The following is a 27,690-nucleotide window of genomic DNA, read 5'->3' on the forward strand; positions in this document are numbered from 1 at the left end:
GAGAGCATAAGTATTGCAAATAAAAATAGAACGAAAAAAGTAGTGATAACAACAAAAGCAGCTTACAACAGACACGAATAGCTCGCAGACACTAAAATCAAAATACAGTCAGGAAACATCGTCAATATCGCAGTTGTTACTGTTCATGTGGCTGTTGGCTATGTGTGTGGGTGTGAGCATGTGTGTGTCAGAAAATGAAATATACACTCAAATTGCATCACTCAAGCGTAAGTAAAGAAAAATTGAATATTTAATACTTAAGCGTCGGAAAGAAGTTTATACAGTAAATATTTGTAAGTAACTACAACTTTTCCACTACGATTTATTTTCCAGTTAAATAATAAAGCGTGAAAAACGATTGTATTTATTTATTAACAAGCTTTTAATATATAATTAGAGAATTTAATAAATCATTATACCACTTGGCGTGAATTTTTATCTATGAGCAATATGCGGCGAGTGCATCTGGAAATAAACAAATGGAGAATCGTAGTCTCGTTGAGGGCCAGAAGAACCGAAATTCGTAGAACGCAGAATACAATACTATTGCCAACATCCCTGGTACCTTGTGCTTATTTGTTGTTTTGCAAATTTAATTGTAAATAACAGCAAATAATTATAATAAATATAACAGTTTAGATTGCTTTGCGCAGCCAGTTATGAAAAATTCACAACTGCATATCCAGTATGGCGTCCATGAATTTTTTTAAATTAATTATTCCTTATCCAATCTGGTTTTTAGTGATTTTGGTGAACGTCGAATGCAAATCTGGAATAGAAGTTTTAAATTTTAAATGTGTGGATCCAATATTGCAAATATGAAAAACGCGCGCTGCATAAATTATAATTTCTGCAACCTACTGCGGGAAAGTTGCGGAACGACTTAAGATTCCATTATTATTTTTTTCAATTAATTTTTTTTTTATTTTTAATTTTTAATATATTTAGTTTGTTTTATAGATAAGTAAAAAGCTAATAATATTTCGCCTTCTTTATTTATTATTAAAGAAGCGCATTTCGTATTAACAGTAAAATTGCAGCACAAATAAATTTTTACTGATTGCTGAAAAAATTACAGTAACCAGTAAAATCTTCATTAGAATCTAGCATACATTAATATTATTGAGATCGGATAAAATCCAGCTCTACTGTATGATGAAACTAAATTTTTTCTCATTTGGCTGATATTACAAGCTTTAACTCGCATTCTGTACGAATTAGTTGGATACCAAAAATTAAGGGTCAGTCCACATTAAACTTTACTAAAATGCTCATAGGTACGATTTAATTTTTTTGATATCTCCAATGCTATCGAAAATGGTGGAAAAATTGTTAATCAAAAGGATCAACATAATAATAGAAAACAAGAATATTATACCGATGCACCAATTTGGATTCCGCACAAAGCATTCGACTATCGATCAAGTACATAGGATAGTGCGAATAATAGAAAATTCTTTTGAAGAAAGAAGAACCTGCTCTGCGGTATTCCTTGATATATCCAAGGCGTTCGACAAAGTATGCCACTATGGGCTACAGAAGAAAATAAATGCGTTGCTACCCAAGCAGTACTTCACCATCCTACATTCGTATTTATCCGACCGTTACTTCAGAGTAGAACAAGAAGATTCATATTCATGTCTCAAACCAATCAAAGCAGGGGTTCCCCAGGGAAGCGTACTTGGCCCTTTATTGTATTTGCTCTTTACATGCGATCTGCCACGCAATTCAAACTGCGTAACAGCTACGCATAGCTTCGATAGGAAACACGGAAAACACATCGACATCACAATTACAATTAGCCATAAATGAACTATATGAATGGACCAATAAATGGTACATTAAATTAAATGAATGCAAGTCTGTGCATACAAAGTGCACTCAAAACAAAATTAAATATGTTCCAATATATTTAAATGGTAGACAGGTTCCATACTCAAAAACTGCAAAGTATCTGGGCATGACTCTAGACGCCAAGCTAAGATTGAACGCCCATGTAAAGAAAAAGAAAGAAGAAATGGAATTAAAATACATAAATATGTATTGGCTTATTGGAAAGGAATCAGCCCTATCCACCAATAATAAAATGATTGTATACAAACAAATTCTGAAGCCTGTATGATTCTACGGCGCACAGTTATGGGGCTGATCCAGCCAAAGTAGCATTCAATCTATACAAAGGCTCCAAAATAAAATTATTAAATGTGCAATCGGCGACCTAAATATTGACTTGGTGGCAGACACAATAAAAAAGATAGCAAAAGCCCACGATGAAAGATTAAAAAACCACGTTAATACGAAGGCCTCTATTCTTGTTAATCCAGCTAATTGGAGAAGAAGACTGAAACGCAAAAAGCCCAAAGACTTAATGTACTAACCACACCTTAGCGTTAGTTGTTGTATATACCTTATTTTCTAAATTCTAAACAAATTGCTCGTTAGTTAATAAAATTTTTCTTTGTAACTAATCGCAATGTAAAATAATAAAAAAAAAAAATCTGGATTCTAATTCTTAAATCTGGAATTAACTATTGATGGCAAAAGCATGAAAAAGAGCTTAGCTGGATCTAAAGTTGAATTTTTCCAAATATCAAGACTCCAAAGTCACATAGCGGCGCCCTAGTATAATAAATAAATAATTGCACTTAAAAAATTTCTATATAAAACACTGAGGCCTCTATCAATCATTATCTGCATTGGTATCGTTTCTTTTTATTTTTTAATATAACATGTAAAAATTTAGGTTCTTACAGGTTTCAATATTTTCATTCAAAATAAGGCTCTTAGTAATTATATCTAAAAAGTGACATAATTTAAATGCCCACCATGAGTACGTCTACACGTAAAATCCGCCAAACAGTTATTTCATGAATGTCTAATTGTTGAGAACATCGAGATATGACAGAACGAACGCACAGTTTTTGGTCTGTCAGTAATTTTTATATCCTCGACAGAACCAGTGGCTTGACATTTTTTTACCAATCTCTGAAGTGTTGACTTATTCGGGCCATTATTTCCACCAACTAAATCACAAATTTTGCGATACATTGTTCCTAAAGATCCACCATTTTCATAATGAGTCCCAGTAATTATAACGCGTTGTTCTATCGTGGAAAATTGTACATTTTTCTAATTAACAAATGTCAAAGACTACATAAAAAAGGTACCGTCTAGGACTTATTCGCTACTAACATCTAGCGTCACTTTTGAATGGCCGCTCAATTTACTAATAATTTAAAACTTAAATTCTTGAATATTTCTGAATTAGGTTCGAACATTTCTCAATGTCTTAATGTCAAGGTAGCTAGTCTATCGGACTCTGAGCAAACATTCATTGATATCCACGTTCTCTCGATTAGCCATTCCATTGAAAAACAGTCAGCAATACCCAGTGAGTAAATAAATCAGAAGTTTTCTTCCAAAATTAATCGTCAAGTAAGCCTAATGAAGTGAAATGACTTTAAACAGCTTCATATTTGCCCTTTTTCTGTATCTGAAAGTTAAAGAACATCATTAAATCTCATCCGCGCCATTTCTATTTGCGTACATACGTATGTGCATATGTATGTATATGTTTGTGTGTACATTCATACAGACAGGCGGAAAGCTAACTCCTTGGAGACGCTTAAATATGCCACTGCTGTGACTCTTAATGTTCTTGTTGGTTTTTGTGACACATATGCTGCTGTTTGGACATCATTTCTGCTTAAGGCAGCTCCTGCTGCGACTGCCACAAAGTGTCCAACTAACAACCACTTAGTCTTAGACACTACAAACCTATTTCATACAGCGTTCACAGTTGTCACCACTGTTGGAAGTGTTTGTCGGGTTTTGTGGGACAACAGTATGCCAACAAAAAAAAATATATATATATATAAAAGCACTTTCACATTTAAAAGTGTGTTTGTTTATGAGCTGACATCCAGTTGATGCTACATTGACATACTTTGGAAGTACAGCTAGGCTGAGGCTGATGTTATTTCTACTGCTTGCTGATATTTATTTTTTCTACGAGACGTGTCTGCTGCAATTGCGTCGTGTTCATTTATCAGCGAGAATAGCAGAAAAAAAGAAGGTAACCAAATAAAATGCTTGAACAAATTATATAATACAATAAAGAAAAACAAACATTTATGCTTGCATGCAAAAGAAGTTTTAATATTTGAACTACTCACACACGTACTAAGCCGTGCGAAAATTGTCATTAACACAAGCGAGAGCGACATCGGGTGCGTTGTGGGTGGCCTGTCACAGGCAGTGCTCATATCAGCAAGTGCTGCACCACAGCATACTCGTACATATGTATGTTTGTATGAGCAGTTGTGTGCATAATTATGAAATGTGAATATTTTTTGGTAAAAAGGAGAAAACATCTGCGGTTAAAAGGCCATACAAAGCCTATTCATACATATGTATGTATATACAATTCATATTTATTTCACTAAGTATCAAATTTGGGCGTAACTTTGTGTGTGTATGTGTTTAGATGACTGCCCTCGAGTACGTGTGGGATCGATCGGCTTTTCGCAAACAGAGTTTAGCAAGTGCTGGAGTAAATCGCTATCGCAGCATTACATGTAGATAGTAAAATACGTGCGAGAGGCTTGTTGCCCTCTTTGAATTACATTACGTCTGCCCTGTGACAGGTCACTTTTGTTTCATTTCGTACGAAAAACAGAAGTACAATGGGAGGAAAGAAAAGTAAATTTGTGTTTTTTGTTTTATTTTGTCGCGCGTTTTGTTAGCACATTTTTCAACATATAACTCCTGTACCAAGCGTTCCGAGCGTTATGGTAGACAAATACTTTAGCTGAATAAAGCGCTGAAAGTCATTAATGTTCATACGAGTTTTAGCTTCATTCTTTCATGATCAGTAAAGTAGCTGTAGCTTAAGTATCCTATGGACAACGCGGAATTCATTCAACACCCACAATGCCGAGTGAGTACCTATTATATTTTAAATATACAGTAATTCTTAGCCGCCGTAGCCGAATGGGTTGGTGTGTGACTGCCAATTGGAATTCAAAGAGAACGTAGGTTCGCATCTCGGTGAAATACCAAAATGAAGAAAAAGTTTTTTTCTAATAACGGTCACGCCTCGGCAGGCAATGACAAATCTCCGAGTGTATTTCTGCAATGAAAAAGTTCCGCATAACAACATTAAGACGCACGCCACAAATAGGAGGAGGAGGTCGGTCAAACACCCAAAAAAAGTTGGGAATGTAAATAAGTTTTCGTCCTTTCTAAGCCAAAGTGACGAATTTTTTAAAAAATTAAATAATGTATGATATTATGTGAAGTATGTGCCATTGGAAGCTACAACTTTACTCCATATTTCAGGCAGCATACGGTTTCCTCTGACGAAGAATTCGAGTTTTTTTGACTTCATCCATTCATTGAGCCAGTTTGCGATGCTCTCGTAAGGCGAGGACCACTCTCTAATAAGAGTTGACTGCATTGGTCAGAACAGAGGGTACTCCGAAGGTGGAGAATACGACGCGTTGCGCAAGATTTCCCAATTCAGTCCCTCTTTATATTTCTGGGCCGATTTAGCAACGTGTAGCCTGGCGTTGTCATGCAGCAAAATCAGTTTGTCATGTCCACCGTTATATTTCGACCGCTTTTCTTTGAGACCTCGGTTCAAACGCATAAGCTGCAGTCGGTAACGATCGTCAGTGATGGTTTCAGATGGTTTCAGATGGTTTAAGGATTCATAATAGATTACTCCCTTCTGATCCAACCAAATGCACAACATAACCTTTGACGCATGAATACTTTTTTCGCTGTAGATGGACCTCGTTCACCTTTATCACTCACGTCGAAATCGTCACTTTGGAAGCGGAAACCACTATTTGCATTTCACTTCTTCACTCTTCAGTTGCAATTTTCTGTAAAAGGCAATAATGAAGCTTTACTTACCGCAAATGCTGTTTTTTTGGCACGAACGTAGACACTTTTGATGTCAGTTAAAAAAGGAATTTTACGCTTCAAACGAATGCCAATTACTGCGATCGAGACCTCACATATACACCTTCAAATCACTAGTATATGACTAGAGCGAACAAAAAAATAGCATCAGCAGTGGCACCTCTTTTACGAAGGCGGAAACCTATTCCCATACACAATATATGTATATATCTAATATATATATATATATATATATAATTCTTATGAAAACCACAATCACTTTCAGAGTCTTCTAGCAACAACGAAGAAATTTGATCTTTTACGTCTCAAAAACTCGAGGATCTGAAAAGTGTATAACGAATTAAAAAATATTTAGTGCAAAGATTTCCCATACACCAGAAACATTTCAAGAAGGAAATCCTTTTTTGTGGGATGATGTCATCAGCTTTATAACTACTCATTGATGCAAATGATTAATGCTTTTTATCATAGCACAACCTTAAATGACATATAAATGTATATAACTGAAGTGCGTTTATTTTGCATTTTTACTTGGGAATAGTTACTGTACCCCTGCATGTATTTAACCATTCCCTAAGGAGCTAAAGAATGACGATCAAAGTGTAAAGCAGAGGTGGCGATTGCCACACGCTTGTATTTTGCTATCTACTTGTAATGCTGCGGTGCCAATGGTCTACTGTGACTACTATACCTTACCAAGTGGCTGACGTTTTCGTCAGTCCGGGACCGATCCTTGGTATTGGCAGGTGGCCTCATTTTTCTACCCCCACTTATGGATGAACATCTTATGCTCAGGTTTTCTCGCTTGGCGCTCGCTTTTCTATTTTGGCAACTGCTGCTCTTACTTCTTATTTCTGCTACTTTCACCATCGTTAACTTTCTGTGTTCTCTTTTCACTTGCCGCTCCTTATGCTCGCACGCTGTTTATGCCAAGGACGTTTTCCGGTGTACCGAATGCCGAAGATTAATGATTATTAGCTTGTTTCCCTATTGTATCAATGTGTATATTTTATAAAATCTCGACGTGCGCCATGTCGTCGCCGACCAACGCCTTCCTCGAGTGAATGTGGGCTTCCAAATAAATATACATATATATATACACACAAATATTTATTTTTGTATTAGTGTACATATGTACACACATGAGCAAAATAAAATGAATGTGCGCACATGTTTGAATTTAGTTATTTGTAAGCTAACGCTTAGGCACATGCTTACATGCAGACATACATTTATTCATTCATACATCCATATATGCATACATATAAGTTAACGCAACAATTTACAAAATTTCAACAAAGTTGACACTTAACAATGGTCAACTACCCTGCACGCGCATCAGCATAACCGCTGACGCTTCAACCCAGTTGCGTAAGCAACGATCAGCAAATTACCAATCAATACGGGTCAACAACAGTCAGCATATTGTACGAGTCAACAACAGTCAGCACATTGATGACCATTATAGGTGTAATGTAGAAGTAAGAAATATAATGTAATTAATCTTAAGTTTGATTCACTTTAATAAAGTCAAAAGCGGACACAAGTCCGCTAGCTTTTTTAAAAACTAAAATAAATCTATGATTTATTAACTGGCGCCCGAGCAGGGACCAGTAGTGTCAAAAGGATCAGTCGGTAAACGTCCCAGTAAAAATTGCATAAGTCGGCCTAAAGTAGCCCGCCGCAATCGGTAAAAAAAAAACGAGTGTGAAAATAATAAAAAAAATATTTTCTCCGCATAAGTCGGCCTAAAGCAGCCCGCCGCAGATAATCACCCGTAACCGCAGGACAACCGACCGAGGACAACTTCCAAATCGCGTAACTCGGACTACAAGGATAGCCTGCAGCGAAAAAAAGGAGGAGACATCTACTGGTTCAACCAACAAAAAAATCCACGGGAAACGAGGCACCTGAGTAGAGCAGCAAAAGGGGAGTGGAAGCAAACACTAGCCGCCCGAGGTTCCAGAAAGGATGATATTCCTACTAATAATGTAAGACACACTAAAATTTTTTTATTAAAATTTCATTAGAAATATATTAAAATTAGAATTAAGAAGTGAAAGTGATCAAAAAAAAAAAAAAAATTCAATAACTAAAACTAAATTTACATACAAAAGTGAAAAAAAATATATCAGGAAAACTGAAACTTTATGTAATTGATTAAAATAAAATTATTTAAAATTTGAAGAAAAAAAGAGATTAGATTAGAAAATCTGTAAAACATTTTAGACAAATTTAAGGAAATTTCTACAATTGCAAAGAATTTTTTACAATCTAAGAAAAAGTAATATCTAAATTAGAAAAAAATATGACCAACCCCGAAAACCTAATTAGACCCCCTGTCCTAAACGCCCCCAACCCACCAACAGTAGCGAACCAGAGGTCTATGGACCAATATGTGACACAACTAGTTGACAGACTGTTTAGCGAACGAATAGACGGACGGAATACGTTTGAAGAAGACGAACTCATTAGCGGAAATAATAATTTAGGAGAATTAGACAAAATTCCCGACATAGTACGATGTCTACGGGAATTCACAGGAAATCCAGCAGACTATGGTTCCTGGAAGAAGAGCGTAGAACGTATACTAAACCTATACGAATCGATACGCGGCTCAGCAAAGTATTATGGCATTTTAAGTGTCATAAGAAATAAAATAATAGGACATGCAGACATAGTGTTAGAATCATACAACACACCTTTAAACTGGACGGCAATTTCTCGTTGTTTAAATACCCATTATGGAGACAAACGCGACTTACGAACACTAGAGTATCAAATGACATCTCTCACCCAAGGCCACCTTAGTATACAAGACTTCTACCAAAAAGTATACTCTAATTTTTCACTTATATTAAACAAAATTTCTTGCCTCGAAGCAGGAAGAGAATCGCGTAATCTACTGATATCTACTTATCGAGATAAAGCTCTCGATACTTTTATAAGAGGTTTGAATGGAGATTTACCTAGGCTTCTTGCAATGCGAGAACCTCAAGATCTTCCAGAAGCACTTCAACTCTGTATAAAACTGGAAAATCAAAATTTTAGATCAGGTTTTGTTCATAACAACTTCAACCCAAGGAAAAATAACATAGGGCAAACAGCACCTCCTATTCCACCACGACGATTTAACCAACAACCAAATCGCCAACCATTTTATCCCCAACTTACTAACTGGGCACAACCAGCCCACAGAAATTATACAGAATATCCTATCTATAGAGCACCCTTGCCACCAAAACATTTTCAGCAATATCCAAATAACCAACCACGTTTTCAAAGATTTAATGAGCATAATCAATCAGCACCTCCTCGACCGTTTGGTACAAAACCACTTCCAAAACCACAACCAATGGAAGTTGACCAGAGTATGCAGACTCGTCACATAAATTACATGAATCGACCAGCCCAACTTCAACAGTTTCAAGGAAAAAGGCCAGCACCTCATCCAAATGCAGACAAAAGGCAGCGAAACTTCAATATCGAGATAAAGGAATATGAAGACATGATGGAAGCAGCAGTTAACCCAGAATTCGATCAACCACTTTCAGAATATACAGGCCCCTATCAAACGGAATACTACGAAGGAAATCAAAACCAGAATACCCACATCGATACCGCGGAAGAATTTGATTTCACAGACGTTCATTTTTTAGAATGAGCGGCTCTTCATTACCGTATATTGAAAGCATATTAAGTAATGGAGAGATTATCAAAATATTGATAGACACCGGTTCTAACAAAAATTACGTACAACCACACCTTGCGAAAAAAGTAATAGAAAATAAAAATCCATTTTATGCATTTTCCGTAGGAGGAAACATAAAAATAACCCACCATACATTTGCAAACCTTTTTGGAGTGAAAGACACCCCTATAAAATTCTTTATCTTGCCCACACTAAAATCTTTTCACGGAATAATTGGCAATGACTCTCTAAAACAGTTAGATGCCGTAATACACACAAAAGGCAATTTCATGTTAGTAAAAAACAGTATAAAAATAAAATTAAAACAACAATATTCACAGGACGTAAATCTCATAAATATCAGATCAGACCATATGACTCACTCTCAAAAAGAAATTATCCGAAAGTTAGCAGTTGGCTACCAAACACTTTTTAGTGAACCAAACGAGAAACTACCATTCACCACAACAGTAAAAGGCGAAATCCGCACCACAACAAATAGCCCCGTTTACACCAGATGTTACCCATACCCAATGTGCCTTAAGGACCAAGTAGGAAAACAAATAGAAGAATACCTACGAGATGGTATTATCCGACCATCGAGATCTCCATACAACTCACCCGTATGGGTTGTTCCCAAAAAAATGGACGCATCGGGAGAAAAAAAATATCGTATGGTAATTGACTATAGGAAATTAAACCTAGTCACAATACCTGACAGGTACCCAATACCAGAAATAAACGAGGTACTTTCCCAACTTGGCAAAAATAAATTCTTTTCCGTATTAGATTTGAAAAGTGGTTTCCACCAGATCCCTTTAAAAGAAACGGATATTGAAAAGACAGCATTTTCAGTGAACAACGGAAAATACGAGTTCACACGGCTTCCCTTCGGACTTAAGAATGCTCCTTCTATCTTTCAAAGGACGCTTGATGACATTTTAAGAGACCACATAGGGAAAAGATGTTATGTCTATATAGACGACATCATTATATTCAGTAAAGATGAGGAAACTCATCTTAACGACATAAAATTAGTTTTCGACACGTTAGACAGAGCCAATTTGAAAATACAATTGGACAAGTGCGAATTTCTAAAATCAGAAGTCGAATTCTTAGGCTTCATAATATCTGGGAATGGTATAAAAACCAATCCAAAAAAAGTGGAGGCAATAATAAATTTCCCAGTTCCTCAAACCCTAAAAGATCTTCGTTCCTTTTTAGGACTATCAGGGTATTACCGTCGTTTTATAAAGGACTACGCCAATTTAGCGAAACCTTTAACACTCCTTCTAAGAGAGGAAGAAGGACGAGTTTCCAAAAACCATTCAAAAAAAGTTTCCATCACTTTAAACCCAAAAGCAATGGAGGCATTTGAAGAACTCAAATTATCCCTCACTGCAAAAGATGTGATGCTCAACTACCCCGACTATACCAAGGAATTCCAATTAACTACAGACGCATCCAATCACGCCATTGGAGCAGTTCTGGCACAAAATGACAGACCAATAATGTTTATATCACGGACTTTGACAAAAACTGAAGAACATTACGCCACCAATGAAAAGGAGATGCTTGCGATCATATGGGCTCTAAATAATTTGCGAAATTACCTCTATGGATCAGTTAAAGTAAAAATATATACAGATCACCAACCACTTACTTACGCCCTCAGCAACAAAAATAATAACACCAAAATGAAAAGATGGAAAGCAATCCTTGAAGAGTACAATTACGAACTGTTGTACAAACCAGGAAAATCGAACGTCGTTGCCGATGCCCTATCTAGACCACCTCAAATTAATATCCTACCTACTTCTAATAATGATGACAACAATTCGCTTAGTGCAACTGTACATTCCGACGAAAGTTCCTCCCATCAATTAATTCCAGCAGTGGAAGCACCAATAAATGTATTCAAAAACCAACTATGGCTCCTAACAGGAGAAGAACCCAGTTACCAGTTTAAAATTCCTTTCCCCACCTTCCATAGACACATTATTATACAACGTGAGTACACACGTGATAACATCATTTCAATTTTCAAGAGATATCTAAATCCTACAGTAATTAATGGACTTTTCACATCCGAAGCCATAATGGCGAAAGTTCAAGAAATATACCCCCTTTATTTCAGTAACAGTAAAATTCGATTTACACAGACCAAAGTTAAAGACTTAACAGACGAAACTGAACAAGAAAACGAAATACTAAAGGAACATAAGCGAGCACACCGAAACCCTCAAGAAAACAAACTTCAACTAATACAAAAATTTTATTTTCCTAACATGAAAGCGAAGATAACAACCATAACCAAACAATGTAAGATTTGCAAGGAACACAAATACGACCGTCACCCAAACAAACCCCAATTAGCTGAAACACCTATCCCACAATACCCAGGTGAAATAATCCACATAGACATATACAGAACCGAAAAAAATCTAGTTCTCACAGCAGTAGATAAATTTTCTAAATACGCGCAAACGAGGATCATACAATCCAAAGCAATAGAAGACATCAGAGAGCCGTTGAGACAAATCATTTTCGCCTTCGGCGTACCCAAACACATAATAGTAGACAATGAGAAATCTCTTAACTCTGCATCAATCTATTTCATGCTTGAAGACCAATTGGGCATTCAAGTGTATAAAACCCCACCATATGCCAGTACAGTAAACGGACAAGTAGAACGTTTTCATTCTACTCTTTCTGAAATAATGAGATGTCTGAAAACAGACCGAATTCACAGATCCTTCATAGAACTTCTTGACAGATCAGTATATGAATACAACTACTCCATCCACTCAACAACAGGGAAAAGACCGATTGAAGTATTCTTTGGAAGAAGAGTTTCAACAACCCCAGAACAATATGAAATTGCTAGACAGGAAAACATAGAAGCACTCAGACAGAAACAAACAAAAGATTTGGAATCACATAATAAAAAAAGGAACCCACAAAAAACTTATTCTCCAGGTGATGCAATATATGTAAAAATCAATAAACGCTTAGGATCGAAACTAACTGCTAGATATAGAAAAGAAATTGTTAAGGAAGACAAAGGAAGTGTAGTCATAACAGAAACAGGACGGACAGTATACAAAGCCAATATAAGGACCTAAAACAAATTTTTTTTTCCCTTTTCTATATTCCCAATTTAGATTATATTTTCAAATGACAAACGCAGGATTTCGAATAATTGACTATACGAACGCACAATTAGTTACATTTAATACAGGATGGACAAGACTGCAAACTGGAACATATAGGATCGTACACGTTATTAACTTAGACGAATACCAAGAGACCTTGGACTACCTTAACACTACCATACAGCAAAAAATAATTAACACTAACCCACTCCTTCCTTTCCTAAAACACGAAGTTGAAAACATCCAGAACAATTTGGATAAATTGAAAACACAACCAAAACATAATAAAAATAAACGCTCAATTAAAATATTAGGCACTGCTTGGAAATGGCTTGCAGGAAGCCCAGATTATGACGACTTTAGAATCTTAAGTGAAAAAATTAATAATGTATTGGAAAACAGTAATGATCAAATAATTATAAATAGAGTACTAAGTGAAAGAATAAAAAACATTACAGAACAATCTAATAAAATACTAAGTGCATTAAAAAATAATGAAAACATACAGCATAATGTAGCTGTTAATATTAAGTATAAGCTAGATATAATAAAGGAAGATATTGCTAACATAAATTACGCCATTCATTGGGCAAAAACAGGCACAGTAAATTCTTACATTTTTTCAAATAATGAAATAAATTTAATGAAAAGCATTCATGAAAATCAAAATAACCCCTTTAATAATATAGACGAAGCCTTAGAATTTTCTAACGTTAATGTAGCTTCAAATAACTCAGTAATATTATATGTAGTAAATATTCCCTTAACCAATAAAAATACATGCGAATCATTACTAATAAAACCAATAAAAAAGGGAAACAAAATAAATAAAATACAATTCGAAAAAATTTTAATATGTGAAAATAAAATATTTGGAAAAAGAAATGAGTGCGAAAAGCATAACACATTAGAAATATGTAATGATAAGGACATTATTGACATAAGCAACTCCTCGTGCATACCAAACCTACTCAACAGTCATCCAGCTAACTGTACAACAATCAACAACCAACACGTATCCGCAATAGAAGCCATTTTACCAGGAATACTATTTTTAAACCAATATGAAGGGTCAGTCACATTGGACAATGAAGAAATGCGACTCAATGGATCATATGCGATCCAATTCCAAAATTCCACAGTTATCATCGACAACCAGCAATACATTTTCAACGGAATATCAGCAAACAACCCACTTCCTGCTATTCTCCAGCCCAGCAATACAATAAACCCAGAGGAAGAAATTCTAAGTCTTGAAATGATGAAGGAATTGCATTTAAAAAACCTTAAGCACATCGAAGAAGCAAAAAGAAGAACCTTAATATCAACAGTAACAAATTTTGGCGTATCCAGCCTATTACTGGTTCTAATAATAGGGCTAATGATGAAATTTAGACCAATAAAGGAAAATAAATTAATCGGAAAATACGTAAAACAAATACCATTGGAGAGAATGAAAACTACACAAGAAGAGGCTAACACACAGTCAACAGAATACGATGACCACACGAATAGTACAGCACCATATTTCAACTACAACACGTAACGCTCGAGGACGATCGCTTTTAAGAGGGGAAGAGTTAACGCAACAATTTACAAAATTTCAACAAAGTTGACACTTAACAATGGTCAACTACCCTGCACGCGCATCAGCATAACCGCTGACGCTTCAACCCAGTTGCGTAAGCAACGATCAGCAAATTACCAATCAATACGGGTCAACAACAGTCAGCATATTGTACGAGTCAACAACAGTCAGCACATTGATGACCATTATAGGTGTAATGTAGAAGTAAGAAATATAATGTAATTAATCTTAAGTTTGATTCACTTTAATAAAGTCAAAAGCGGACACAAGTCCGCTAGCTTTTTTAAAAACTAAAATAAATCTATGATTTATTAACTTATATACATACGCATATCACATATAATAGTAGCAAGAAAAATGTTTGTGATTTTCTGCTCCCATTTCGGATTATATTCTGCATACAGTGGTTCCTAGTTAAGGCTTGTGCATAGTCCCAGTCAGTAGTAAAGTTTTTATGTTGACTTTAACCTCAAAATCTTATTGATTTTTGCATAAACGATTCGGTTTAATTCTATTCAGGTTTGGAATAGAGATATCGTTTCTATGCAATATTTAATATTTTTCTAATATACAATACTTTTTTTTTGGAAAGTCATTTAGTTCATTTGTCCGTTTCACCCGACTTTTATTTGACTGACTTTTTTACTTTTTGGAGCTGAGTCATGTTGCTCAGCGTCCGCAGTTATCAATAGCACCCGCAACAACTGATACATTTCTTATAAAACAAATAGTTCTCTCGGAGATCTGTAGCCTTTTGGTCGGCCATTTATCGAACAGAAAGTAAAATTTCTATGTTAGCATAGTAACGAGCTTCATTTGGTGATCCATCCGCAGTCGTAAGTTTACAGCTTCTATATGGATGGTCTATGGATAAGTTCGTGCGGTTTTACAACAGATGGCGTAACTTGATTATTATTCCATCGATCCACATTTCCAAACATTCATTGGAGAGCTACTGTCGTAAGGCACAAACGTCAGTATAAGTTTTTTATTTGAAGCGTAAACAACAATATTTTTACCACACTTGAAAATGTCGAATTTCGTGCCAAATAATGTGTTTTTGCGGGGAATTCTTTAATATGAAGAAAAAAGCAGCCGAAAGTCATCGTATCTTGGTGGAAGTTTATGGTGAGCATGCTCTAGCTGAGCGAACGTGCCAGAAGTGGTTTGCACGCTTTAAAAGTGGTGATTTTGGCCGCGCCGCCAAAGTTCATGGATACCGAATTGGAGGAATTGCTCGATCAAGATCCGGCTCAAACGCAAGAAGAGGTTGCAAAAACTTTGGGAGTTGATCAATCAACCATTTCCAAACGTTTAAAAGCCATGGGAATGATCCGAAATTCAAATTTCGAAAAAAAACCGCACGAACTTATTCATAGACCATTAATATTGAAGAACATGCAAGAATAAGATAAGTTAGATAAGTTCTTCTTTGAGGTCAGAAAGTAGAAAAATGTAGAGAATATTATTTCATATCACAAGCATGCGCAAGCACAGCTTGTCGGTTAGTTAGGAACACAAAATATCAAGAAAACAATGAGGAATAACGTTGTTCTATTTCAATTTACCAAATTTATTTGATATCTTGGCTAATTCAGTCAGTTTTTCCAAAGCCAAAGATCCTCACATCCTCAATGAAGTCGTTTCCCAGAAACCAGAATCATTCCCTTCGAATTATGTTACATCTCTACTTAAAGTAAAATCTCATAGACGTCGTAGACTTGGTTATATCACAGTCACAAATATCATCATAGTATTCACAGTATTGATAGTATTCAGAGTATTCATAGTTTTCATAATATAATAACAGTAATTGGCGCGTACACTTTTGTTAGATGTTTGGGGGAGCATCTCTTCCTATTTGTGGTGTGCGTCTCGATGTTGTTTCATAAATGGAGGGGCCTACTGTTATAAGCCGACTCCGAACGTCAAATGGTTTTTATGAGTATTCAAGGTGATATTCATAGTTGCCACGATATTCATTGTCACAAGCAATACCGTCGCCAATCGTAGTCCGTAATAAAAAAAAATGCAATTTAACAGATTTATATTCAACACCAACCGTCCCTATACCAAGATAAACATGTTGTACGAGTATATGTTGGTGAGATTCCTGAAATTTCACATTTAAATGGATGGACGAAAGGATATCTTGCTTTAGTCTAAAATTTTTCATTTGAAGAATAGAAGCTTGGAAGAATATCTAGGTCATAAACATTTTTCTAAACAAGCACTCGAAAGTGACTGCCAGCAAATTTATTTTTATTTTCTTTGTTGTTATTCTTACTGCTTGATTGACTTTATTTCCAGAATTGGGATACGCTTAACTTGCATCTTACCCCGTTCTAACGCAACAATCCTCTGATGCTTCGGTAATGTAGTTTTTAAGAGTACTATTTCCTATAGCCACATCGTTAGAGAAAGAGTAGAGAAAACTTAAATTCTAATCCTGAATTTTCTTCAATATTGTTGAAGAATGGTTGGACGAAACTCGTACTCTCGCTCTTGACAAACCCGGACATTTAGAAATATAGTGAAAAGGAGTTTGCTTCACCCACACTTCTTGAGAACTGTGGCATATATTTTTCGTGGAAACAAACGAGAGCTGATAGAGCATGGAAAGAAGCCACAGCACTCTATACATGCAAACGAATTGTGGGAGCAAAATAGGGCATAACCCCGAAAATAATACACTCGAATCATACGGTGTCTTGGTTTGGGGCTCAACACTTGGGGGGAAAAAACTATGGTAAAACGTTTACAAAGTATTCAAAGGGGTGTTAGAATCTGCATAAGTGGGACCATAAAAACTACGCCCGCGGCAGCGATGAATGTCATCCTGCATCTATTACTGTTTGAGGCCTACAGTAATCAACTAGCGGTGAAATCGGCACTCACTTAGCCACTAACAGCAAGGGTCACCAAAAAATACTAAATTAATACCTATTCTTACCCCAAACAACAGACTATTGTAACTTAGCAGAGCTGCACTTAAATACACCCTTTACCACAACTTTCCCAACGAGAGAAGTTTGGGACAATGGGAGTGAGTGGACAATAGAAGTGGAGTCACTATCTGTATTGATGGTTCCAGGCTCAATGAACACGTAGGTGGACGATCTCTTTCTGAGGAAATGAATGCCAGCATTACCTTTTGGTTACGGGATCATTGTAGTGTATTTCAAGCTGAAATTCTGGCTATCAAGGAAAGCCTGTTAGTCTTAGAGAAAAGTGTCCTCATCTGAAGAGAAATAAATATATATTTAGAAAGCCAACGGCCCTCAAATCGCTAAAATAAATCAGGTTGGTGCGTGACTACCATTCGAAATTCAGAGAGAACTTAGGTTCAAATCTGGATAGAAGCTCAAAATAATGAAAAAGTTTTTTCTAATGGCGGTTACTTTTAACGACTTGTAGGCAACTAATAGATAAATATACCATCAAATCTGCCAACGTGCTATCGGCGCAATCAGCGACTTGTGCAATAAGTAGGATGACGTGGCCAGGAAGGATGTGAAAAACCTGCGACATTGTCTTATAGGCAGGCATGCCAGCAGACTGGCAGCACCCTATAACGACTACTGCGGAAGCTGTAACGAAGAAGAAAATTCAATATTCTATGCGGGTGCATGGCTCTGAATAGAAGAAGGTTCAATATTATAGGAAAAAGTTTTTTTAATAACTTGGCAGAAGTAGCCAATTTAAAACTAACAAGGGTTGTTAGATACATTAAAGCCACGGATTGGTTCAATGACGACAGTGTAGAGTGGGAAGGGTTACAGCCCTGGTGCTATCACAATCGGCCTACAGTAGCCTTAGGTGTGTGAATTGGCAACTACTATACCTCCCTACCTATGGCATATATTGTTGCTCCTCTATTTTCCAGTGACCCATGAGGACCGCGGTTAGTATTTGAATGTCAACCATATCCAAGCAGTTATTTGCTCTTTGCCGCATAATAATTAGGCCATGTCTTTCTGGTCATTACACAAGTTGGTTGCAAGGGCTGGGCTGTAATAGTCAGAATCTATTTCCGTCTTAACCCGCCTTTTTATAATACTTTTGCTATGGTTTTTTGGAATATGAGTTTCTTCCCGCAACCACGTGTTATCTATATATGTATGTGTATCTATAGTAATTTTTTTAGGCTATTAACTGTTACATATATGAAAATTGTTATAATAGATTATGACCCACAGAAATAAGAACGTAACGCATGGCGAACATTCTAATTTCAAATATATAGAGCCGATACTTAGGAAAATAATCACGGTGCGATCGAGCGCTCAATATTTGTATGTATTTATGTATTCATGCATGTATGTATTCATATATGAGCTTACACACCCATTTGTGTTGCACCTGCCCCAACTCGGCTCGACAGTTAACCCTCGTTATAATTTATATTTATATGTACTTGTAGGTCTGTCAGCTCACATTTGTTATTGCACACATTTTACGCGTTAGATATGCACGTATGTACATAATATTATATATAATATATATACATATTGCAGTATAGTATTTCCAGGTATAGTAAATATGTTGATGTTTACAGAAAAGCTGTATGTAAATATTTCAGCTGATGTATCACCGTCTGCAAATACATACGTCACAAATTATGCTCAAACATACGCTTCAGTCAAAAGAAATCCACACATACACTCTTCTATACAGACACAAGTCAATAAATATTTTCAAGATAATTTATATGCAAAATAAGCTTTGACTTCTTTATGCCGTTGCCGAACTTTTCCTCATTTTTTGCTTGTATTTTTGTGTATACATTTTTTTTTGGCATTCTTCTTTTTCTAATTTAAATTTTTTTGCCAAACTGCCAGCCAACATTAGGTGGTACTGTCGCTTATTTGGCAGCTTAGCTTTTAGTTGAACTTTTTTGAGTTGTGGCTTGAGGTTGCGGTTGTGGTTTCGTGTTCCTGGGCATTTTCAAGTGACAGAGTGTGTCAGTGTTTTTTATGCCAATTTGTGTGTATGCTCGTGTGAATGTCTGTTCGGATGTATGTACTGGGTAATTGATTTTTTCGCACACTTCCTATGTCAAATAAACTTATCCTTATACTATAGGTTTATATAATATATTTGTATATACTCGTATGTACCCACTCGGAACTTTCGTGAAATATGACTTTTGGGACGTATGTGAAGATGCATTCAACGTTTTTTAACTGCTAAGTATTTGGTAAATTTGAAATCCGAAGTATGACGTGCATTCCAAAAGTAGGGCACTGGTCATGTTTGCACTATTTGTTTACACATTGCTAGAGAATATTAATGTGAATACCATATATTTTATATATGTATGTAAGGCGTAATAAATTTCTTAATTTTTTCTAAATAACTTCGGAAATAAGTTATTACAAACTTTAATTCGTAATCATGAGTGAATTATTGCCTAGTGAAAACGGCATTGGCATTGATTTGTTCCGCTAGGTTGAAGTGGGTGTCCTGTGGGACATACGCGGGCTCATATCTCATTGTGATGCCGCGTGGGGAGCTTGCCCCTAGATCTCCTAAAACCAGTGCGTGCTTTTAAAAAAATTTAGGATATCTCTGGTTTCAGAACTCAGATCTTCCAACTCATTAAAAAAATGGTTTACCCAGAATAGTGAACCTACGTGTGGATAGAGCAGAAGAGTAGCACAGTAGGTGCGAGATTGTCTCCTCCTCTTCCTCATCTCGACAACTTCCACAGAAGTCTTGTATTTGCACACCCATACTTTGGGCGTGCATACCTATTAGGTAGTGCCCCACTTTGACTGAAATCAGTGTGCCAAAACTGTCTTTATTTGGCTTATCAGAGATTCTGTGCCTTTAGCATTGAGAGTCGGCCACAGTTGACGGGCGATTTCGCAGGTGGTTTCATTACGCCAACTTAAGTTTGCTTTCCTTACGATTTCTGGATGAGTAGGAAGGATAAGTAGCTTACATGTTTGTAAGGGTACTTATCGGTCAATTTGGTGTACAGTCTCGCTAGTTCATCGGCTTTACAGTTACCCTCAATGTGGCGATGGCCAGGAAGCCATGTTACCTTTAGGTGAAATGACTCAGCCATCTCGTTGAGAGAAGTGCGGCATTCCATGGCTATCTTGGAGTATGTCGACTATTTTGTGAGGGATTTTATCGCCACTTGGCTATCAGTGAAAATGTAGATATCGTATCCAGGCGTCGCTTTACACTATACTAGTGTCACGGCTTTCATTATTGCCATCAGTTCAGCCTGAAAGACACTACAGTAGTCGGGAAGCCGAAAACTGAAAGAGATCCCCAGATACTCGGAGTATACACCTCCGTCCACCCTGCCCTCGAGCTTTGAGTCATCTGTGTATACATGGATGGATTCGCCCTGTCCTACATCGTCCCGTTCACACTCTTTTCTAGGAGGGTCGTAAACGCTGTAATGGCAAGTATAGGCGGCATGGATTTATATAGCATGGATTTTACTGTGACCATAATCCGTGTTTGACCACTTATTTTGAGTGTTCAGCCTTATTGCCGCACTGCGCACAATGTATCTTGCCTGAAAGTCTACCGAAAGGAAGTGCAATGTCGCATATAATGCATTCAATGCTGTGGTTGACATCGCACCAGTTATCCGAACAGATGCTAGTCTTTGAACCTGCTGAAGTTTTTCGATGTTTTCACCTTTCTCAAGGGCATTCCATCATATAAGAATATCATAGTAGAGAATATGCCGAACCACTGGTGTGTAGAGCCACAGTATCATTCTGGGTTCCAATTCCCATTTCTTCCCAATTAGCCTTCCGAAGGAGTACAGCGCTCTGTCTGCGACTGTGAGCCCCCAATTAGAGAAAAAAGAGAGATATTTCATAAAGAAGTTTAAATTACAATAATTATACAAAGTTTACTTTTTTATATATGCACATAGGTATATATGTACTCATCAATATAAATAAAATATGAGTTAAAGGTAAGCTGAGATGAGTATTTGAATAGAAAGAATGAATTTTTGCCAAAATGCCACTGGATAACGTATACGAGAGGAGACATAGAGGTAATAGGGACAAAGGATCTCGGAGTTTTACTTGATACGAAATTTTCCTGGAGTGATCACGTTAACTTTACTTTTTCAAAATCTTCTTCGGTTCTAGACTTCATTCGTCGCAATGCATCTGAATTTTTTGATCCGTATACCTATGAATTGCTGTTTACGGCTCTTGTACATTCTCACTTATACTACGCTGTTATCATTTGGTATAATCTAGAATCTTTGGAAAACAGAGAAACAGTCCTTTCATATTCGTTTAATTGCAGTACTGTTAATGGCATCATCTGCTGTCCAGTTCTACTTGAGCGGATAAACTTTAATGACCATAAAGAAGTCTTCGCAATATCTACTTTTTTCATGAGAAAAACTTTAAGACTAAATTTGCGAGTAATGCACCCATTGCTCGCGAACTTCGAGTCTACAATTCATTATCCAATTGTATATATATATATTAAATGGGCGCGTACACCCTTTTTGTGTGTTTGACCGAGCTCCATCTCCTATTTGTGGTGTGCGTCTTGATGTTGTTCCACAAATGGATTTCATCATTTCATTATCCAATTGCAGCCTGCTTAATTTCGCTTTATCTAGATTTAATTTTCTAAAAAATTTTGATGTAAGTGTTTAATAGTGTATTTATACTTATTGCTAATAGATTAGTTGCCAAATTCGGTTTGTTTTTCTTTAAATTTTTTCTATTCAGTACAAATTATGTTGTAGATTATTAAAATAAGTAAATAAATAAAATGAGGTAATCATATTCTAGAGAAATACAGATGTACAGAAATGATCTTACAAATAAGCGAATGAACGGAATGCCCATATAAAACTCATTTCTTGCTTTACCCTGAGTCATTATAGTGCGAAAATAAATGGTATCCTTGAATGTGTAGTGCCTAAAGTCATGCATACCTGGGCATGGATCACATATAACGATTTCCGACTGGGTCTATACAAGCTGACTATGTATATGTGTGTCGGTATCTGTCATCGCCAAATTTACGAGCAGAGTTTAAAGTGTACTGGTTGTTTGGCATTTGAAATATAAAAAATGCTTAAAAAGAGCGGAAAGATATATTAACTTCAACTACTTGCAATTGACGTTAGGCTAATAAAGGAGTGCGGTTTTGCGTGTGCGAGTGTGTGGTATAAAAAAATATATAAAAAAATTATTATTAATCTAATACATTCTTAGTCCTTAGCAGGTATAAATAGGTATGTACACAGGTGTATTTGGCAGCCGCTCTCTTTAGTATGTAGACTTACGTACAATAGCCCGCATACGGATGTACTGGGGATTCCGATAGTAGAATTAAGAATTAAAGGCTAAATTTAAAAAAAATATTAAATACTTATGATAGGAATAATGAAAATTTATTTCAATAATTATTACAAGGAAGGTAAGTGCGGGTTTTATTTTTTTTAATTATTTCTTCCAAATGGACAGAATCCGAATCTGGCCTACGCCATTCTGTGGCTCTTTTTGTAGAAGTGACGGACGATATTTTCTTTTAGTAATGAAAATATTGCTAGGTTTCCCTCATGAGTTTATCATACTTTTGCGGTACTTTCACATAAAAAAAATACCAGTCTAACGGTTAGACGCGATAGAAGTGAAACCTTCCGTAAAACAAACTGAGAGAGAATGAGACGAAAGCAGCATTAGGAGCGGGATAATTATAGGTTCATTATAATATTGCTATAAAGTTCACATTTTATTTTCTTCAATTTATTATTATTCATCCTCAATGTTTTCAATTTCAACAATTGATACGAGTGGCTTATGATAGCCAAAATATGATACAAATGCTTTGGTTTCGATGTTGTCAACATATCTTCGAAATACCGCGTCAATTGTTGTTTTTGATCGCGTTGTCGATTCAGTGCGATTGTTACACATTTTTAAATTGAATGATGTATTGAGAAAGTCAATTAAAGAAACCGCTGTGTCCAATGCAAAATTTACGTTAAAATCGCCACTTAAAATCATTGGAACTTTATCGTAATCTTTTCTAAGTATCCGCGATACTTCTGGTGTATACTTTATTAAATTTTCGTGAATGAATTCCGTGATGCTATTTATTGATTGATTCGGTAAAATATAAATTGCCACAATTAAAACTGTTTTAGTTTTATTTTCTTTTTGTTTTTTTTTTTTTTTTGTCGATATTCACGACACTTTTCTGCATTATTTTTCGGCATAATTGCGGTAAATAATTAAAAAATGAAAATATTTACGAATATAAAAATACGGACGCAATACAGCACACGCGGTTGTACTATGAGCGTCGTAACGCGTCTATCACACAGACGTACTAACATACACACAAACATTCGTAGGACGCTTGGTCTAAGCAAGTATTAGGTAGTGCAGTATAGATATACATAATGCCTTCTCGCTCACCGTGGCTCCGTAATACGCAGGCGCGCACACATACGTACTAGCATGCATACAAACATACATACGTATGGCGCTTGAACTAAACACCAAAGCAAGTAATAGGCAGTGTAGTATACATACTACAATACTCACTATACTACCGTGGCTCAGCAGTACGCAGCCACACACATATACGTATATCAACATGTAACGCTTCATAGCCAAGAGTGTCGCTTTTTCCTTTCATCGAGTCTCAAATCACTCCCAACGATTCTAAAGAAGTTTTCACTTTAAAAGTCTATATGGGTAAGATCGGGCAACCTAAATGACCAGGATACTCGATGTCTCGTTGGTCTAAGGTCAACCAAACTTGCACCAACGCATGGATAACGAAGCTAAAGTGGTCCCGTCTTTGCTCATACGCTCTTTTTAACCTTACCTTTTTTTAACGCTAAATTTAAAACCTTGTTCTGCCAGCGGATACCCACATAAAAATCTATCCACCGTTCGAGAGCGAAGAATATTGAAGGTCCCTCTACTTGTGGAAAGCGACAAAACACAGACAACAAATAAGAGGAAAAGATCGGGAAAACACCCAATAAGAGACGATGAGAATCGCGCGGCCTGAAGATTTTGCATAATGAGAGCCAACTCAAAATATGATAAGACTATGTTAAAGACCATTCGGAATTCAGGAAGAACGTAGGTTCGAATCTCAGCGAAAGATTAAAATGAAGAAAAAGTTTTTTCTAAAGGGTTATCTAATAAGAGGTGTTATTTTGATATTCACAGAGAAATGCTATTTTTTAATATAAATAATCGGATGTTTTTTTCATTATAAAGAGGAAGGTATGCCGTTAGTAGTGGAAAATAACATCAGGCAAATGATCACCACGACCACGCTTTCAGGACAATATCCTTTTCATGAAATTTTTCATAACCGAATTGCAAAGTGGCTGCTCTATGTCCTCGATAGCCTCACGAATTCCATCTTTGAGGTCTTGAATCGACCCTGGCCTATTGGCGTAGACCTTCTCTTTTACGTGGCCCCAAAGAAAAAAGTCACAAGGTGTTAAATCACAAGATCTCGGTGGCCAATTGTGATCAGCTGTTCGAGAGATAACACGGACCGGAAACTTTTTTCGTTGCTTGTGTGGCACGTAGCGCCGTCTTGTTGAAAATAAACGTTATTCAGATCAATATCATCTCTAATCTAATCTAAATAACACATATTATTTGAAAACCCTTTAAAGTGGTCGCCCCTCGACAGGCAACGGCAAACCTCCGAGAGGCTTTCTGCCATGGAAAAGCCCCTCATAAAAAGTATCGGTCGTTTGGGGTCGGCCCGAATGTGTAGATCCCTCCATTTGTGCATAACATATTTTACTCATAGAATCCAAAAAGCTGTTCATCGCTCTGCTATTTGTAGGCGACACAGAACTGTAGGTATCTCCGTTCAACGAAGAACATCGTTGGAAGAGTACATCGGCCAAACACCTAACAAATAACGCACCATTTAATTTCTAGTAATAAGCAGTTGTTATAATTGGGAGTACTGTTGAACAGAAAGTAATCACAATCAGATCTCCTCCCTTATCTCCTTTTCAACACTAAATGCTATATAATACTTATATATACTGGGTATGTGACAAACAATATTTACTCAGGTTAATTTGCCCTTCCTCCATGTATTAGGCATCACTTTTGGTATTGTTGTCGACTTCAGCTATCATCAATCATACATATCAAAATGATAGAATTTGCATAATAGATATTTAATGATTGTAAATTTTTATGATTGTTAATGAATTTTATCAAAAGAACCTTGCCCGTTGGCACGCACAACTTTTCTTCTATTGTCTGTTCTATTTATTCTTTATATTGCCTTTCAGCCCTTAATATATATAAGTATAGTAACCGCATAGGTGTGTGTTTGTGTATTTGTGACATTTAAAATAAATTACCCTCTGATAGCAGGGTTGTGATGTACGCATATTAATGTTGTCCTTGTTTCTTGCTGGAAAGGCGTCACGCAATTTTCTGCAGCTGTTCTCTGAGTATTATCTGATTTTTTATGTACATATTATAATATGTATGTATGTATCTATATTATGCGCCTACATAAACACACAAGTATATAAATAAGTAGTAAAGATATCACTTTGATGAATTTAATTTCTTTAATTGTGTTTATGAAGTAGTCGCTTGTGTGCAAAATACGCAAATTATTTCAATATTAATACGTCACATGCAGAATACCCTACGGGCAGCGATGAGAAATGAATTGTTTAGCTGAATGCCGATTTTTTCTATTTCATTTGTGAGCTCATTTATTTGTTTACTTGTCAATAAAATGAATCGAAATGTTCAGGAAATGGAGCTCAATTAAATAATAGAATTTATTAAGTGGCTAAGAATTTGCAGAATTCTCTGCAATCATTTTGGAGGAATGCCATTAATCAAATATAGTTAGCTTTGGAATTCAAATCCTGCTTTGTTTTGAAACAAACTAAAAATAGTATCTTGCCTGCAAACTGGAAACAGTCTAACTGGTAAATTGCATTTAATTTTTCTTTAGTTTTTCTTATTGCAATTTTAGTTTATACTTATAGTTGGTAGAAAAAATTGTCTACATAGCCTGGCTGTATTTAGACGTTGAAAATAACTTTTTTTGAAAACGTCCTTAAGCAATTGGCTTTACCCAGTTTTCTGACTAATTTGCAATTTCTGGGCAATGGAAAAAGTGCTCAGATGCCGAACTGAATCTAGGATTTTCATGATTTTAGTACGTTTTCGACAATTCGCCTACCTCATCTTCGACGGCTGTTTTACTGGACCAGAATCGACGATAGAACGAAATTGTAAGAGCCACCGCTTTACTGCTACAGTAGGCCCAGCACATGGCACATGTTTGTGGTACTGAGAAAAATATCAAATTTCCCTTCATTTTGGCACGCTGTAAGCTAGAAGTGGCATGCTGTACCCAAACGCAAAACGGTCAACAAATTTTCGACAGGCATTTTGTCGTCTTTCAAGCGTGTGATATGGCTCACTAAAGGCACCTAGGGAAAAATGGTGAAATCTTTTTGATTAACCTGAAAGTTTTACTATTTACTTTATATTATTATATTTTCAGAAAACGCTGATATTTTACATTAATGCTAAAAAATGACAATGAAATTTTTTTTTAATTTTTTATTAAAGATTCGCATACATTATTTCAAAGCGTTGTACAATCGCGCCTCGTTTATTTAAAATATACTAATAAGCAAGTTGTTTATTTGATACCTTAACTTGCCTAAAGAATCATTTTACAATATAATCGCTATTCGTTCTCCATAAGGTCTGCTATCATTGCGTGTTCTAATCGGCAAATTGCTTCGTTACGATGAAGGTTCCTTATACAGTATGACGCGTTTACTATACTTCGCAGGATTTTGTTTTGCAGATGTGGGGTAGAGATGATATACTTTTGTACTGGCACCCCCAAAATTGTATACCCTAAGTCCAAATCGACTTTATTATGTGCTTATAAATAAGTATTTTGTTGCTGATTGATAAGCTTAACCGCCTACCAATGAGGTAATATAGCTTTTTTAATTTAAGTCAAGCGGACTTTTTGCTTCATTTTGCATACCTCCTTAACATCATCTTCTGGTGTCACTGAAATAATAGACTCATTGTACTCAAGGTAGCTTCCAATAAGTTATACTTCATCAGTACCTTCATTATGGCTAAAGGTTGTTTCCAAATGCTCAGGAAATAGATGTCCTTTTTGCTTGCTTGCCTTAGCCCAGTTTCTCCCGGCCATTCTAACAGAAGCGGTGTGTTGATTGGTCTATTGAAAAACTTAGTCGCTTTCTACAAGGAATATTTTGTGCTTTCATCAGCGGTGAGCTCAATTCGAAATTGATTGAATGT

Source organism: Anastrepha obliqua, chromosome 3 (genome assembly GCF_027943255.1).
Source record: "Anastrepha obliqua isolate idAnaObli1 chromosome 3, idAnaObli1_1.0, whole genome shotgun sequence".
NCBI lineage: Eukaryota > Metazoa > Arthropoda > Insecta > Diptera > Tephritidae > Anastrepha > Anastrepha obliqua.